The sequence below is a fragment of the Balaenoptera borealis genome (assembly GCF_965194805.1).
Source record: "Balaenoptera borealis genome assembly, chromosome: 6".
NCBI classification, from domain to species: domain Eukaryota; kingdom Metazoa; phylum Chordata; class Mammalia; order Artiodactyla; family Balaenopteridae; genus Balaenoptera; species Balaenoptera borealis.
The window spans coordinates 125,940,252-125,958,212 of record NC_138863.1 but is presented as its reverse complement, the minus strand read 5'-3'; positions in this window follow the sequence as shown (position 1 = coordinate 125,958,212).

Here is a 17,961-nt window from a genome sequence, read left to right as displayed (position 1 = left end):
CATGGCCTGCATAGCATAAGCTAAAGAGGTCCTCGGAACAGTCAAGGCTGCTTCACTAGAGTGTTTCGACCTGAAGATATTACTGACTGTGTACTAGACGATGCCGGTTTAGTGTTGTGTGCAGTATAGTGCCTGTGCTAGCACAGGGCTCCTTGCCTCCATTTCTCATCTGTGCACATTGCCCAGGTATACGTGATGTGCTGGCTCTGAAGGACAGGACCCAGGTACTTTGGATCCTGCTTTGCAGACCTGTTCTCTCTAAAAGTATTGTTACCTCTGTTTAAACAAAACTTCGATAACCCTGGTCAAAGGAAGATTGTCAGTACAAGCTTTGCCGTCAGTGCAGGTTAGAATGGTGGTGTTTTCTGTTTTCCCTCGCCTTATGAGGACAATATGATCAGAAGATAGGAGAGGGTGGAGGGGGAGATGAATTATCTGTGTGTACAGCATTATTTAAAAACAAAGCACCTTAAAGTATATAGTCTGATAAGATCTTACATACATATATGCCCATGAAACCATCACCACGATCAAGAGAGTGAAGATATCAGTCCCAAAATTTTCCTTGTGCCTCTTTGTGATTTCCTGCCTCTCACCCCTCCCTGCCTCACCACCCCCCATCTCCAGGCAAAGATTAATCTGCTTTCTGTCACTCTAGATTGCATTTTCTGGGATTTCATTTGAACGAAATCACACAGTATGTTCTTTTTTGAGGGAGGGAGTCTGGCTTCTTTTACTCAGCATAATGGAAATTTATGCTGAGATTTGCTCATGTGGCTTATTTCAATAGTTGATTGCTTTTTATTGCTGAGTAGCAAGCACTCCATTGTATGGATATGGCTATTCCTTCCACAAGTTGTTTCTGCATTCACCTGTAGAAAGACATTCAGGTTGTTAGGTTCTGGTTATTACAGACACAGCTACTTTGTACATTTCTGTTCTTTGTATGGACAAATGTCAGTACACACCTTAATTGGTGATTTTATGTTGGTTGTACTTTCCAGGGACTTATGACCAGGAGATAGTGCTGAGAAGTCCAGACACCCAGTGGCTCTTGGTCCAGAAAACTATCATTCACATACTTAAAGATGAGAAAGAATTAGAAATATATTTGAGGTAGGACGTCGATGTGGTTTCTGTTCTTTACAGTAGAAAATTAAATCTGGGGGGAAAAAAAATTTTTTTTTTAATATTTATTTATTTATTTGGCTGAGTCGTGTCTTAGTTGTGGCACGTGGGATGTTTTAGTTGCGGCATGCAAACTCTTAGTTGTGGCGTGTGGGATCTAGTTCCCTGACCAGGGATTGAACCCAGGCCCCCTGCATTGGGAGTGGGGAGTCTTAGCCACTGGACCACCAGGGAAGTCTCTGGAGAAAAAGTTTTAATCCATCTGCTTGGTCTAGAAAATCTTTCATATTATTTTCTTAAATATTTAGGTATTTCAAAAGATCATTAAATAGAAAATGCTCTAGAATATTTTCATTGATTTTTATCATAGTAATAGTATAGAATCACACAGTTTTAGAGTTTAGAAGTTATTTAGAGGTTATATAGTCCAGCCCAACCTGTGATGAAATGGACACCTTTGAAAGGATGTTAAGTTTTTGTACTTTTTTATAGTAAAATACAGCACAGGTAAAGAAAAGTACATGAAACAAATGTATAGCTTTATAAGTTCTTAAAAGAAGAACAACTTTGAAATGGTCCCCCAGAGTAAGAAATAGAACTTTGCTAGCCACAAAACGCTCTATCCCAATCACGGCGCTCTACCTCTCCCTAAAATAACCACTATCTTGACTTTTCCCTCCCAAATAATCAGTTTTATTGTGATGTAATTACAGAGAGTAAAATACCCAAATCTTAAATTTACAGTTTTGTGCATTTTGACACACATACACAACCATGGCTAACATCCAGATAAAGATACATGACATTACTGTAACCTCAGAAGGAGCTCCTTTGTAGTCAAGTACACCTGTGTCCTCCCACCCACACCCATTAGTTTTGTCTGTTCTTGAATTTCGTGTGAATGGAATCACACACTATACTTATTTGTGTCTGGCTCTTTTGCTCAACATAATGTGAGATTCTTCCATCTGTTAAATGTATCCTAAGTTGTTTCTTTTTACTGCTGTGTGACTATGCCACAATCTGTTTACCCATTTCCCCACTGAAGGGCATCTTGGTGCTTCCATCTCTTGACTATTACGAGTAAAGCTGCTGTGAACATTTGAATGCAGCTTCTCGTGTGGAATCTCAGGTTTAAATCAGTTGAGTAAAAACCTAGGAGTGTGATTGCTGAGTCATAAGGTAAAACTATGTTTAGTTTTGTAAGAAACTTCCAAACTATATTCCAAAGCAGCTGTACCATTTTACAGTCCCACCAGCAATGAGTGAGAGTTCCTGTTGCTTCACATCCTCGTCAACATTTAGTGTTGTCAGTGTTTAGATTTTAGCCATTCGAACAGGTGTGTAGTGGTTTCTCATTATTTTCATTTGCAGTTCCCTAACGATATGGTGTTGAGCATTTTTTCAAATGCTCATTTGCCATCTTTATATCATTTTTGATGAAGTATTCAGATCTTTGCCCATATTTTAATTAGCTTGTTTGTTTTCTGATTGAGTTTTAAGAGTTCTTTATATATTTTTGATACCAGTCCTCTTTCAGATGTGTGTTTTGCAAATATTTTCTCCCTGTCTGTAGCTTATGTTGCCATTTACTTAATAAATGATACCTTTTGAAGAGCAGTTTTTAATTTTAATAAGGTACAACATCAGTTTTTTCTTTCATGAATTGTGCTTTTGGATAATAGCTAAAGACTCATCACCAAACCCAAGGTCACCTAGGTTTTCTCCTATGTTTTGTCATAGTGGTTTTATAGTTTTGTGTTTTACATTTAGGCTATAATTATCAATTTTGAGATAATTATTTTGAAAGTTGTAAGGTCTGTGTAAAGTTTTTTGGGTTTTGGTTTTCAGGGTTTTTTTGAACATGGATGTCCAATTGTTCCATAATCATTTGTTGAAAAGACTATTCTTAATTAAATTGCCTTTGCTCCTTTGCCAGAGATCAGTTGACTGTATTTGTGGAAGTCTATTTCTGGCCTCTGTATTCTGTCCCATTGATCTACTTGTCTATTCTTTTGCCAGTACCACTCTGTTTTGATTACTGTAGCTTTACAGTAAGTTTTGAAGTTGAGAGTATGAGTTCTCCAACTTTGTTCTTCAGTATTGTGTTGGCTATTCTAGGTCTTTTGTCTTTTCATATAAATCTTAGAATCTGTTAATATCTATAAAACAGCTTGCTGGAATTTTGACTAGGATTACATAAATCTAAGATCAAGTTGGGAAGGAATTGACATCTTAATAATGTTGAGTGTTCTAGTCTGTGAACATGGACTGTCTCCTCATTTATTTAGATCTTTGATTTCTTTCATCAGTCTTGTAGTTTTCCTCATGTAGAGCCTGTACATATTTCATTAGATTTATACCTAATTATTTCGTTTTTGTGTGTGTGCTATTGTAAATGGTACTTTTTTTTTTTTTTTTTTTTGCCACACCGCATTGCTTGTGGCACGTTAGTTCCCCAACCCCAGGGATTGAACCTGGGCCCTCAGCAGTAAAAGCACGGAGTCCTAACCACTGGACTGCCAGGGAATTCCCTATTTCAAATTCTGATTGTTTTCTGGTGTTATGGGAAAGCAGTCCACATTTATATACTGTTAACCTTGTGTGCTGTGATGTTGTTGTATTCACAGAAGTTTTTTGTTGATTCTTCAGGACTTTCCATGTAAACAGTAATTCCATCTGTGAACAAATACAGTTTTATTTCTTCTTTCTCAATCTGTTTAGGTTTTATTTCCTTTTCCTATCTATTGCACTAGGTAGGCCTTCCAGTAAGGTGTTGAGTAGGAGTGGTAAGAGGGAATATCCTTGCCTTGTTCCCAGTCATAAGGGTAAAGTGTCCAGTTTCTCATCATTAAGTATGACATTAGCGGCAGGGTTTTTTTGTAGATGTTCTTTATCAAGTTGAAGTTCTCCCCTCTTCCTAGTTTGCTGAGAGTTTTCAGTCATAGAATGAATGGTGGATTTTGTCATATGCTCTTCTGCATCACTAATATGATCATATGAGTTTTCTTCTTTAGCATGTTGGTATGTTAGATTACATTAATTAATTTTTTACTATTGAACCAGCCAGTCAAACCAGCACACTTGAAATAAATCCCACTTGGGTATGGTGTATAATTCTTTTTACACATAGTTAGATTCAGTTTGCCAACACTTAGTTGCATCTGTGTTCATGAGAGATACTGGTCTGTGCTTTCTTTTTCTTACATGCCTTAAGTATGGTTTCAGTGTCTTGGTAATAGAATGAGTTAGGGAATGTTCTCTCTGTTCTCTTTTTGGGAGGGGATTGTAGAGAATTGGTACAATTTCTTCCTCAAATGTTTGGTCAAATTCAGCAGTAAAAACATCTGGACCTGGTACTTTCTTTTTTGGGAAATGATTAATTGATCCAATTCTTTAAATAGACATAGGCCTACTCAGATTGTCTCTCTCCTTGTGTGAGTGTTGGTAGTTTCTGTCTTTCAAGGAATTGGAGCATTTCGTCTAAGTTATTTGTGGGCATGGAGTTGTTCCTAGTATTCCTTTATTATTCTTTCCATGTCTGTAGGTACAGTAGTGATAATCTTTCATTTCATTTTTTTAAATATTTGAGATATAACTCACATAACGTACAATTCACCTACTTGAAGTGTGAAATTCAGTGACTTTTACTATATTCACAGAGTTGTGCATCCATCACCACAGTCAATTTTAGAGTATTTTCATTGTCCCCAAAACAAGCCCTGCGCCCTATAACCATTACTCCTGTTTAGGAGTTTAATCTGTTTTGAGTTAATTTTTGCATCTGATGTGACGTAGGGAGTCCAACTTCATTCTTTTTTTTTTTATTGAAGTATAGTTGATTTACAATGTTATGTTAATTTCTACTGTAGAGCAAAGAGATTCAATTATACATACATATATTCTTTTTCAGATTTTTTTCCGTTATGGTTTACCATAGGATATTGAATATCGTTCCCTGTGCTATACAGTAGGACCTTGTTGTTTATCCATTCTATGTATAATAGTTTGCATCTGCTAATCCCAAACTCCCAATCCATCCCTCCTCCTTCACAACCACAAGTTTGTTCTCTTTGTCTGTGAGTCTGTTTCTCTTTTGTAGATAAGTTCATTTGTGTCATATTTTAGATTCCACATAAAAGTGATACCATATGGTATTTGTCTTTCTTTGCCTGACTTACTTCACTTAGTATGAAAATCTCTAGGTCCATCCATGTTGCTGCAAATGGCATTATTTCATTCTTTTTTAATGACTGAGTAATATTCCATTGTGGAATTGTGGTATATACCACATTTTCTTTATCCATTCATCTGCTGATGGACATTTAGGTTGTTTCCATGTCTTGGCTATTGTAAATAGTGCTGCTGTAAACATTGGGATGCATGTATCTTTTTGAATTATAGTTTTCTCCAGGTATATACCCAGCAGTGGGATTGCAGGATCATATGGCAACTCTATTTTTAGTTTTTTGAGGAACCTCCATACAGTTTTCCATAGTGGCTGCACTAATTTACATTCCCACCGACAGTGTACACACCCACACCCTCCACACCCTGTCCAGCATTTGTTATTTGTAGACTTTTTAATGATGGCCATTCCTACCAGTGTGAGTTGGTACCTCATTATAGTTTTGATATGCATTTATCTAATAATTAGCAATGTTGAGCATCTTCTCATGTGCCTGTTGGCCATCTGTATGTCTTCTTTGGAGAAATGCCTTTTTAGGTCTTCTGCCCATTTTTTGATGGAGTTATTTGTTTTTTTGTTATTGAATTGTATTAGCTGTTTGTATGTTTTGGAAATTAAGCCCTTGTCGGTCACATTGTTTGCAAATATTTTCTCCTAGTCCATAGGTTGTCTTTTTGTTTTGTTTATGGTTTCCTTTGCTCTACAAAGGCTTGTAAGTTTGATTTGTAAGATCTCATTTGTTTATTTTTACTTTTATTTCTATTGCCTTGGGAGACTGAGCTAAGAAAACATTGCTATGATTTATGTCAGAGAATGTTTTGCCTATGTTCTCTTCTAGGACTTTCATCCAACTTCATTCTTTTGCACATGCCTAGCCAGTTTTCCCACCACCATTTGTTGAAATTTCTTTCACCATTGAATTGTCCTGGCAATCTGTCAAAGATAAGTGAGTTGTATTTGTGAAGGCTTATTTCTGGATTCTCAATTCTATTCCTTGGTCTAGCCTTAGGCCACTACCACACTGTCTTGTTTACTAAAACTTTGCCATAAGTTTTGAAATTGTGAGTTCTACACTTTGGAACTCTTTTTCCATATTGTTCTGGCTGTCCTGGGTCCCTTGCATTTCCAGGTGAGTTTATGAACAGCCTGTCAATTTCTGCAAAGAAGTCATTTGAGATTTTTATAGGTATTGTGTTGAATCTATAGGTAAATTTGGAAAAATTTGCCCCCCTTAATATGAAGTCTTCTGATCTGTGTACCTGGACTGATTTTAGAATTTATTTAGTTCTAATTTAAATTCTTTCAATTGTTCTATAATATTCAGAGTAAAAGTTTTTCATTTGTCAAACTCCTAACTTTTATTATTTTCATGCTACTGTAAATGGAATAGCTTTATTTTTTTAATATTAACTATTGTTAATTTATTATACAACTCACTTAACACATTCAAGCAGAAATACAGTCAGGCCCAGAGGAAGACAGTTTCTTTTCTGCCCCTGTGCCCCTTGGTTATTACAAATTTTAATAAGACATAATCCTTACTGTAGTAGATTCTTCATGTCATCACAGCTTCCTGCCATTGACACATAATTGCTGGCATTAGTAAGTGTAAGAAAAATGTTGTGGGCTGGTCTGTGTAGCAAAAATATTTGTGGCAGGCCCCTTTGATTAGCTTTATTTTTTTATTTTATAATTTTTTATTGAGGTATAATTGATTTACAGTATTCAGGTGTACAGCATAATGGTTTACAATTTTTAAAGGTTATTCTTCATACACTTATAAAATATTGGCTATATTCCCTGTGTTGTACAATATATCCTTGTAGCCTATTTATTTTATACATAATAGTTTCTATCTCTTAACCCCCTACTCCTATCTTGCCCCCCTCTTCCCTCTTCCCTCTCCCCACTGGTAACCATTAGTTTGTTCTCTATGTCTGTGAGTCTGTTTTTGTTTTTTGCTATATTCACTAGTTCGTTTTATTTTTTAGATTTCACATGTAAGTGATATCATACAGTATTTGTCTTTGTCTGGCTTATTTCACTAAGCATAATACTTTCCAAGTCCATCCATGTTGTTGCAAATGGCAAAATGTTATTCTTTTTTATGGCTGAGTAGTTGGAACAGCTTTCTTGGTTTCATTTTTTGTTTGCTTATTGCTACTGTATAGATACAATTGATTTTTTAAATATTGTACTTATTATTTATTTTGAAACAGCTTGACAAATATAATTCACATACCATACAGCTCACGCATTTAAAGTGTATAATTCATTGGTTTTTGATATATTACATTATTAATTTTTTAATTGTAGTAAGAAATACATAACGTAAAATTTGCCATTTTAACTATACAGTTCAGTGGCATTAATTACATTCACAATATTATGAAAACTTTACCACGACTATTTCCAAAATGTTTTCATTACCTCTTTGTAACCATTAAGCAGTAACTCCTCATTCCCCCTTCCCCAACCACTGGTAATCTCGAAACTATTTTCTGTCTCTGTGGATTTGCCTATTTTTAGGTACCTCATGTAAATGGAATCATACAATATTTGTCCTTTTGTGTCTGCATTATTTTGCTCAACATGAGCTTTTCAAGGTTCATCCAGGTTGTAGCAGGCATCAGAACTTCTTTCCTTTTTATGTCAGAATAATATTCTGTTATATGTACATAGCACATTTTATTCTATCCATTTATCTACTGGTGAACACTTGGATTGTTTATAAATTTTGCCTATTATAAATAATGCTATAACGAAAATTGGCATATAAGTCTTTGTTCAAGTGCCTGGTTTCAGTTCCTCTGGATATGTATCTAGGAATGGAATTTCTGAATCATATGATAATTCTGTGTTTAGCTTTCTGAGGAACCACCAAACTACTTTCCATAGTGGCTGCATCATTTTACATTGCAAAGTACGTTATTCTTTTTGATGCTATTGTAAATTGAATTGCTTTTACAATTTGCTTTTGTCTTGTTCATTGCAGGTATATAGAAATACAACTGATTTTTGTGTGTTGATTTTGTATGTATCCTTCAGGTTTGCTGAAATTATTAGCTCTAACAGTTTTTTGTGGAATCATTAGGTTTTTTTACATGTCAAATCATAACATATGCATACAGAGAGAACTTTACTTCTTCCTTTCCAATTTGGATGCCTTTTATTTGTTTTTCTTGCCTAATTGCTCTGGTTTGAAATTCCAGAACCATGTTGAATGGAAGTGGTGAAAGGTGGCACTGTTGCCTTGTTCCTGATCTTAGAGGAAAAGCTCTCAGTCTTTCACAATTAAGTATGATGTTAGTTGTGGGTTTTCCACATATGACTTTTATCGTGTTCAGGAATTTCCCTGCTATTCCTGGTTTATTGAGTGTTTTTATATTGAGTTTTATTAAATGCTTTTCCTGCAACAATTGGAATGATCATGTGGTTTTATTCCTTCTTTCTAATAATGTGATTTACTACATTGGTTAATTTTAATATGTCAAACCATACTTGCGTTCCAGGAATAAATCCCACTTGGTCATGGGATGGTCTTTTTCATGTGCTGCTGAATTTGGCTTGCTAGTATTCTGTTGGGTGTTTGCATCTATATTCATAAAGATTTTCATCTGTTGTTTCTTTTCTTGTAGTGCCTTTGTATAGTTTTGGTATCAAAGTAATTCTGGCTTCATAGAGTGAGTTAGAAAGTGTTTTCCTCTTCTTCAGTTTGTTGGAAGAATTTGTGAATAATTGGTATTGATTCTTTTTTAAACGTTTGGTATAATTCACCAGTGAAGCCATCTGGTTCTGGGATTTTCTTTGTTGTGAGGTTTTTCATTACTAATTCAATCTCTTTACCACTTACATGTTATCTTAATTCAGGCTGCTGTAACAGAATACCATAGACTGGGTGGCTTAAACAACAAACTTATTTCTCACAGTTTTGGAGGCTGGGAAGTCCAAGATCAGGGTGCCGGCATGCCTGATGACTGGTGAGACCACTCTTACTGATTTGCAGTGACTGTCTTCTTGTTGTATCCTCACATGGGGGAGAGCAGAGAGGAAGCAATCTCTCTCGTGTCTCATCTTATAAGGACACTAATCCCATTCATGAGGATTCCACCTCATGACCTAATTACCTCCCAAAAGCCCCACCTCCTAATACATTAGAGGTTAGGATTTCAACAGATGAACTTTGGGAGGACACATGTCCAGTCCAAAGCACTTACATTTAATGTGATTACTGATAAAGAAGGGTTTACTTCTGTCATTTAGCTATTTTCTGTGTATCTTCCATGTTTTTTATTCCTCATTTCCTCCATTACCGCCATTTTTGCAGTAAGTTAGTTTTTTGCAGTGTACCATTTTGATTCCCTTCTTTCTTTTTCTGTATATTTTAAAAGTTATTTTCTTGGGAGTTACCATGGGGATTACAACTAACATCATAAAATTATGATAATATGCTTTGAATAATAGTTCTCATAGTATACAAATGCTTTGGTCCTGTATATCTCCTCCTGTCCCTCTTTATGTTATTATTGTCACAGATTACATCTTTATACATTATATACCCGTTATCATAGATTTATAATTATTTTATGCATGTTTCTTTTAAATCATATATGAAAAGGGAGACATTGGGACTTCCCTGGTGGCGCAGTGGTTAAGAATCTGCCTGCCAGTGCAGGGGACACGGGTTTGATCCCTGGTCCAGGAAGAACCCACATGCCGAGGAGCAACTGAGCCTGCAAACCCCAACTACTGAGCCTGCGCTCTAGAGCCTGCAAGCCACAACTACTGAGCCCGCTTGCCACAACTACTGAAGCCTGCGTGCCGCAATAAGAGGAGCCACCTCAGGGAGAAGCCCACACACCACAATGAAGAGTAGCCCCTGCTCGCCGCAACTAGAGAAAGTCTGCACACAGAAACGAAGACCCAACACAGCCACAAAAAAAAAATACACACACACACACACACACACATATATATATATATACACACACATATATATATATGTATGTATGTAAAAGAAAAGGGAGATATTATAAACTAAACCCAAAGTACAGTAATACTGGCTTTTTATTTACCTTCATGAAGTTACCTTCACTACTGTTTTTTAATATTATGTCTTTGAGTTACTGTCTCGTGTTCTTTCATTTCAGTCTGAATAACTCATTTTAGGATTTCTTTTTTTTTTTTAATATTTATTTATTTATTTGGCTGCACCAGGTCTTTTCATTGCAGCATGCGGGATCTAGTTCCCTCACCAAGGATCAAACCTGGGCCCCCTGCATTGGGAGAGTGGAGTCTTAACCACTGGGCCACCAGGGAAGTCCCCATTTTAGGATTTCTTGTAAGGGAAATATACTGGTAATGAGCTTCCTCAGCTTTTGTTTATCTGGAAATGTCTTAATTTCTTCTTCATTCTTGAAAGATAGTTTTGCCAGATATAGAATTCTTAGGTGGCAGTTTTTTTATTTCAGTATTTTAAGAATGTCATCCCATTGCCTTTTGATCTTCATGCCTTCAGATGAGAAATCTGCTGTTAACCTTACTGAAGATCCTTTGTACATGAGGAGTCACTTCTGTCTTGCTGCTTTCAAGATTCTCTCTTTGTCTTTGAGTTTTAGCAATTTGACTATAATGTATTCCTTAAAAAGATGTGGATCTCTTTAAGTTTACCCTGTTTTGGGTTTGTTGAGCTTCTTGGAGGTGTGTATTCATATCTTTCATCAGATTTGGGAAGTTTTGGCCATTATTTCTTCAAGTATTTCTTCTGCCCCTTTCTGTCTTCTCTTTCTGGGATTCCTATAATGTATATGTTGTTCTGCTTGATGGTATCCCACAGGTCCCTTAGACTCTGTTCACTTTTCTTCATTGTTTTTTCCTCATTATTTTTATCCTCAGATTGGTTAATTTCTTATTATCTAATCTTCAAATTCATTGATTCTTCTACTTGTTCTGATCTACTTTTGAATCCCTCTGTTTTTCATTTCAGTTATTGTACTTTTCAGATCCAGAATTTCTTTTTCATTGCCCTTTATAGTTTCCATCTCTTTATTGATATTCTCATTTTGTTCAGATGTCACCTTACTAATTTCCTTTAGTTCTTTGTTCATGGTTTCCTTTAGCTGATTAACATTTAAAATAGTCGCTGTAACACCTTTGATTAATAATTCTAATATCTGGGCTTCCCCAGGGATAATTTCTACAGACTCTTTACTTCTTGTGACTGGACCATACTTCTCTATTTCTTTGTATGTTTTGTGTTTTTTGTTGAGAAGTGGATACTCTGAGCATCATGTTGTGGTAACTCTCTGGAAATCTAATACTCCCACTCATCAGGGATTGCTGAGTTTTCTTTGTTGATGGCTGGAACCATCCTTCTGTAGCTTTTCTGTACTATTTTTTGCAAAGTATATATTCTTTGTTGTGTATGTTCACTGAAGTTTCCCTTCTGTTGTCTCTACAGTCAGCCAGTGTACTGACAAAGATTTCCTTAAATGGCTCTCAAAAGAGAGAAAAAAACCTATCTCTTTAAACTCTCTCTTGTCTGGGAGGCCCATCAGCCCATGGGTTGAAACGATGGCCCACCTCCGTGGCTGCTGCTCATTTATCAAATCAGAACCCACAACCCCATCTTTTGGAGGGCAAAGTCCTTATGACCCACTCTGGGTCCAGCAAGCCACACCAAGAGTGTGTGTAGGCTGCTGTTTCCGTAGCTGCCTGCTCCAGGGCTTAAGGCTGAGGAATAGCAGCCACCATCTCACTGAAGCTGAAACAGACAAAAGTTTACCAGCCTCTTCATCCAACTGTCTCTTGGATGGTGCAAGTGTTCTACTCTACTGGCTGTACCATGTAGTTGCTTCAGACAGTTCCTGGCAATCTGATGGGTCAGTGGAGGGATAGATTCCTGGAGCTTTCTACTCTGCCATCTTTCCTGATGTCACTACAATACAATTTGAAGTTGTCTATATACAGTTTGGATTTTGTGTGTTCCCACAAACTTGCTAAACTTGTTTATTTCTTCTGACAGTTTTTTACTGTATTCCTTAGAATTTTATATATACAAGATCAAGATCCTGTCATATGCAAAGAGAGATAGTTTTCCTTCTTTCTTTCCAGTCTGGACATCTTTTATTCCTTCCTTCCACACCTTTTATTCATTCCTCCCTCCCTCCCTCCCTTCCTTCCTTCCTTCCTTCCTTCCTTCCTTCCTTCCTTCCTTCCTTTCTTCCTTTCTTCCTTCCTCCCTCCCTCCCTCCCTTCCTTCCCTCTTTCAGTAAATATTGAACATATGTGGTGAGAGAAAACATCCTTGTCTTGTTCCTGATCTTAGGGGAAAAGCATTTAGTCTTTCACCATTAAGTATGGTGTTGAATATGAGTTTTTCATAGATGCCCTGCATGGGATTAAGTTCCCTTCTATTCCTACTTTGTTGAGTGTTTTTTAATCATGAAACCGTGTTGCATTTTGTCAAATTCTTTTTCCACATCTATTGAGATGATCATGTGGTTTTTGTCCTTTATCCTATTGATGTGTAGTGTATTACATTAATTGATTTTCAGATATTAAATCAACTTTGTGTTTCTTTGGATATATCCCATTTGGTCATGATGTATAATCCTTTTTAGTAATGTACTTGATTTGCTAATTTTTTAAAGTTTTTTTAGTATATATTCATTAAAGATATTGTTCTGTGCATTTCTTTTTGTGTGTGATGTCTTTGTCTATTTTTGTATTAGAGTTATATAGGCCTCAGAATGAGGTGGGAAGTGTTCCCTGCTGTCCTTTCTTTTGGAAGAATTTGTGAAGGGTTTGTATTGATTCTTCCTTAACGTTTTTTAGAATTCACCAGTGAAGTCACTTGGTCCTAGGATTTTCTTTGTGGGAAGTTTTTTGATTACTAATTCAATTTGTTTATTTCTTATAGATCTATTTGGATTTTCTGTTTCGTCATGAGTCAGTTTTGGTAGTTTGTGTCTTTCTAAGAATTTGTTCATTTCATCTAAGTTATCTGATTTGTTGGCATACAGTTGTTTCTAGTATTCCTCTATGCTTTTTATTCCTGTAATGTCAGTAGTAAAGTCCTCTCTTCAATGTCTGATAGTAGTAACTTGTGACTTCTGTTTTTCCTTGGTTGGTCTAGCTAGAGTTTTGTCAATATTTTTAAAGAACCAACTTTTGGTTTTTGTTGATTTTGTCTGTTGATTTCCTGTTTTCAATTTCATTGATTTCTGTTGTGATTTTTATAATTTCTATGCTTGTTTTAGGTTTAAATAGCCATTCTTTCTCTGGTTCCCTAAAGTGGGAGCTTAGATTATTGATCTTCAATCTTTCTTCGTTTTTTACTTTATGTATTTAGGGCCATAAAGTTACTTCTAAACACTGTTTTCTTAGTTGCAGCATGCACACTCCCAGTTGCAGCATGTGGGATCTAGTTCCCCAACCAATGAAGATCCTGTGTGCTGCAGCTAAGACCCAGCGCAGCCAAAAAATAAATAAATATTATATATATATTTTTTAATGGTCCACATCAAAACAAACAAACAAAAAAAAACACTGCTTTCACTTCATCTTACAAATTTTGAAAATTTGTATTTTCAATTTCATTTAGTTCAAAAAATATTTAATTTCTCTTGAAACTCCTTTGACCCATGTGTTATTTAGAAGTATGTTGTTTAATTCCCAAATATTTTGGAATTTTCCAGTTATCTTCCTGTTATTGGTTTCTAGTTTAATTTCACTGTGGTCTGAAAACATTCACTGTATGATTTCTGTTCTATAAATTTGCTAACACGTGTTTTATGGCCCAAAATGTGACTTATCTTAGTAAATCAACTCTAGTATTAATGGACTCCTCTATCTTGACATTTATTGTAATCATAATTTTACATTTCTCTATGATTTTAATAACCAATCATGTCTATCTAAACATTACAGTTCATCTTGCCTGTTTTCTTATTGTCTTTGATATGCCTTTTATTTTTAACACCTTTATTGGAGTATAATTGCTTTACAATGTTGTGTTAGTCTCTGCTGTATAGCAAAGTGAATCAGCTATATGTATACATATATCCCCATATCCCCTCCCTCTTGTTTTTCCTCCCACCCTCCCTATCCCACCCCTCTAGGTGGTCACAGAGTACCAAGCTGATCTCCCCATGCGATACAGCTGCTTCCCACTAGCTATCTACTTTACATTTGGTAGTGTATATATGTCCGTGCTACTCTCTTACTTCGTCCCATCTTACCCTTCCCCCTCCCCCTGTCCTCAAGTCCATTATCTACATCTGCGTCTTTATTCCTGTCCTGCCCCTAGGTTCATCAGAACCTTTTTTTTTTTTTTTTAGATTCCTTATATATGTGTTAGCATATGGTATTTGTTTTCTCTTTCTGACTTACTTCACTCTATGACAGATTCTAGGTCCATCCACCTCACTACAAATAACTCAATTTCATTTCTTTTTATGGCTAATATTCCATTGTTGATATGCCTTTTAAATCTTTAGTCAAAGGTGGCCTTCCTGTTGTTTTTTTCTTAGAATTTGTTTGTTAAGGAACTCAATCCTTTCCCCACAGTCTGATTTTTGCCAATTGTACTTAATAGTATAGTTAAACGTGATTCTCTGTCCTCTGGATCCAGAGTCTTGATCTGTTCATTTTTGATTTTTTATTTTGGTAGGACTGTGTGTGATGTTGTATTCTTTCAACAGGAGTTACTTACTGCCTAATTATCTCTTTTTATAATGTTAGCAGCCAGTAGGAGCATCTTCAGGTTGACTCCTGATTCTTTTTGTTATGATCTTGCTCTCTGGTGTGACAAGATGTTCTAAACGCATCTTGTATATTTCCTGCTTCTCAAATTGGTCATTTCTCTAAGAATCTCTAGTTTCAATTACTAGGAAGTGGTGTTTAAACATCACAATCTAGGCAGTGGGGCATGATTATTGCTATTGGGTATGTAATTGTTTCTAGGACTTTTCAATAGACAGATATACAAATGCATATTTAAGTGTAGTGATTAATTACACTTTCCCACCTCCTTTCCATAAACTACTCTTTGGAAGCAAGTCACTAAGTATAGCCCACGTTCAAGCGATGCAAAATTAAGCTCCAACTCCTTGAAGGCTCTCCCCTCATTATTTTATTTTATTTTATATATTTATTTATTTATTTATTTTTGGCTGCATTTAGTCTTCATTGCTGAGCGCAGGTTTCTCTAGTTGCAGCGAGCAGGGGCTACTCTTCATTGCAATATGCAGGCTTCTCACTGCGGTGGCTTCTCTTGTTGTGGAGCACGGGTTCTAGGCACGCAGGCTTCAGTAGTTGTGGCATGCGGGCTTCAGTCGTTGTGGCTCACTGGCTCTAGAGCACAGGCTCAAGAGCTGTGGCACACGGGCTTAGTTGCTCCACGGCATGTGGGATCTTCCCGGGCCAGGGCTCGAACCTGTGTCCCGTGCATTGGCAGGTGGATTCTTAACCACTCTGCCACCAGGGAAGCCCTCCCCTTATTTTTTATTGTTAAAAAAATTTTTTTTTAAATTAAAAAAATAAAAATTTTTGGCCATGCGGCATGTGAGATCTTAGTTCCCCAACCAGGGATCGAACCCGCACCCCCTGCGTTGGAAGCATGGAGTCTTAACCACTGGACCACCAGGGAAGTCCCTCCCTCATTTTTTAAATAGTTGTACTATACCTACAATATCAGAGCATGTCGACAGTAAGGAGCATACTACTCTCCCTTGTAATCTTCAATTGGTATTAGTTCTAGAAATAACTATATATTTAGTGTTTACCACCAGTCCTCATGTCAATGTCTCCATTTTGTTGTTTGAAACTTGTTCTCCGGTGAGTTCCTCAAGAAGGCCTCAGAGGTACAATATTCCTTCAGTTCTGGTGTATCAGTAATTGTTTGTCCACGCCTTTTATAATTGAATGTCAGTTTGACTGACCTTAATAAAATTCTCTTAATAAAATTCTTTTTTTTTTTAAATATACATTTTAGATAAGCAACGCATACTCTTTTTTTAAATTTTATTTATTTATTTATTTAATGGCTGTGTTGGGTCTTCATTTCTGTGCAAGGGCTTTCTCTAGTTGTGGCAAGTGGGGGCCACTCTTCATCGCGGTGCGCGGGCCTCTCACTATCGCGGCCTCTCTTGTTGCAGAGCACAGGCTCCAGACACCCAGGCTCAGTAATTGTGGCTCACGGGCCTAGTTGCTCCGCGGCATGTGGGATCTTCCCAGACCAGGGCTCGAACCCGTGTCCCCTGCATTGGCAGGCAGATTCTCAACCACTGTGCCACCAGGGAAGCCCTCTCTTAATAAAATTCTTGATTCACATATAGTTTACCTTTTTGTTTTACAAAGAGGAAGTGGAAACTTTACAAAGAAAGTGTATATAATCTTTTCATTCAAACTAGCATACCAGTGTTTTAAAAGGCTCACTTATAAGTTAACTTCTACCATTTTAATAGCATGTGATTGGTATTTTTATTTTATTTTATTTTACTTTATTTACCTTTTTTCTTTTTTTTTTTTTTTTTGGCCGTGAAGCTTGCGGGATCTTAGTTCCCCGACCAGGGTCTGAACCTGCACGCTCGACAGTGAAAGTGCAGAGTCCTAACCACTGCACCGCCAGAGAATTCCCATGATTGGTATTTTTAAAGCACTCTCAGGGATTTGTGGCTATCAGGTTGCTACAATTATTGCATTCAGGGTGTGAATCATCCCTGCTTTTTCTTCTCATTACATTTATCCATATTCTCATAGTTTTCCATGCTGTGTAATAAGTTACCACAAATACAAAACAACAATATTTATTATTTCAGTGTCCATGCTTCAGGAACCCAGCAAAGCATAGCTGCAACCCTGGGCAGGGTTTCACGAGGATGCAATCATGGTATCCACCAGGACTGGATATCATCTGAGTCCTCTTCCAGTCTCACATGTTTTTTCAGCATAATTAATTTCCTATTGAACACATGATGGCTTGCCTCTTCAAGGCCCAAAGGAGTGCTTTTCTGGCTTCATAACACCAGAGGCCAGGCAGGCATAGTTACCGCAGTGGACAGCAGAGTCAAAGCAGCAATCTGAATATTTTGACTCGCCATAGGACTCAGACCTATGGTGTTGGCTAGTTAATCATGAGGTTACTAGACATGAAATAGATAGGAAGCCTACTAGATTCTTAATCTGTATAAGCAGAAAAGTTCTAGGTCAAGTGAACAGAAGTCTAGCTCAAATTATAAAACTAGAGAGTCACACCCCCTCAATCAATTCCCAAACTTGAGCCAGTTGACAGATCCAGAACCTTTTGAATGAAGGGGAGTCTGGGTCCCCTTGAGGAAGGACCCCAGTACACTACCAAAAATGTATACTGTTAATCTTTCTCCCAGCCTTCTCCAAAGGGACCTACAGCCTTTTACCACTTTTACCAGAATATCTATGCACTGGGGAACAGGGAATAACCAGACCTTTCAGGGACACTGGCTGTGACTAGGCATTGATTTCAAGAGACCCAAAAATGTCATGTGCCCTACAGTCAGAGTAGGAGCTAATGGGGTTCTGGTCATCAATGGAGTTTTAGCTCAGGTCCATCTCACAGTGGGCCCAGTAGGTCCCCAAGCTCATCCTGTGGTTATTTCCCCAGT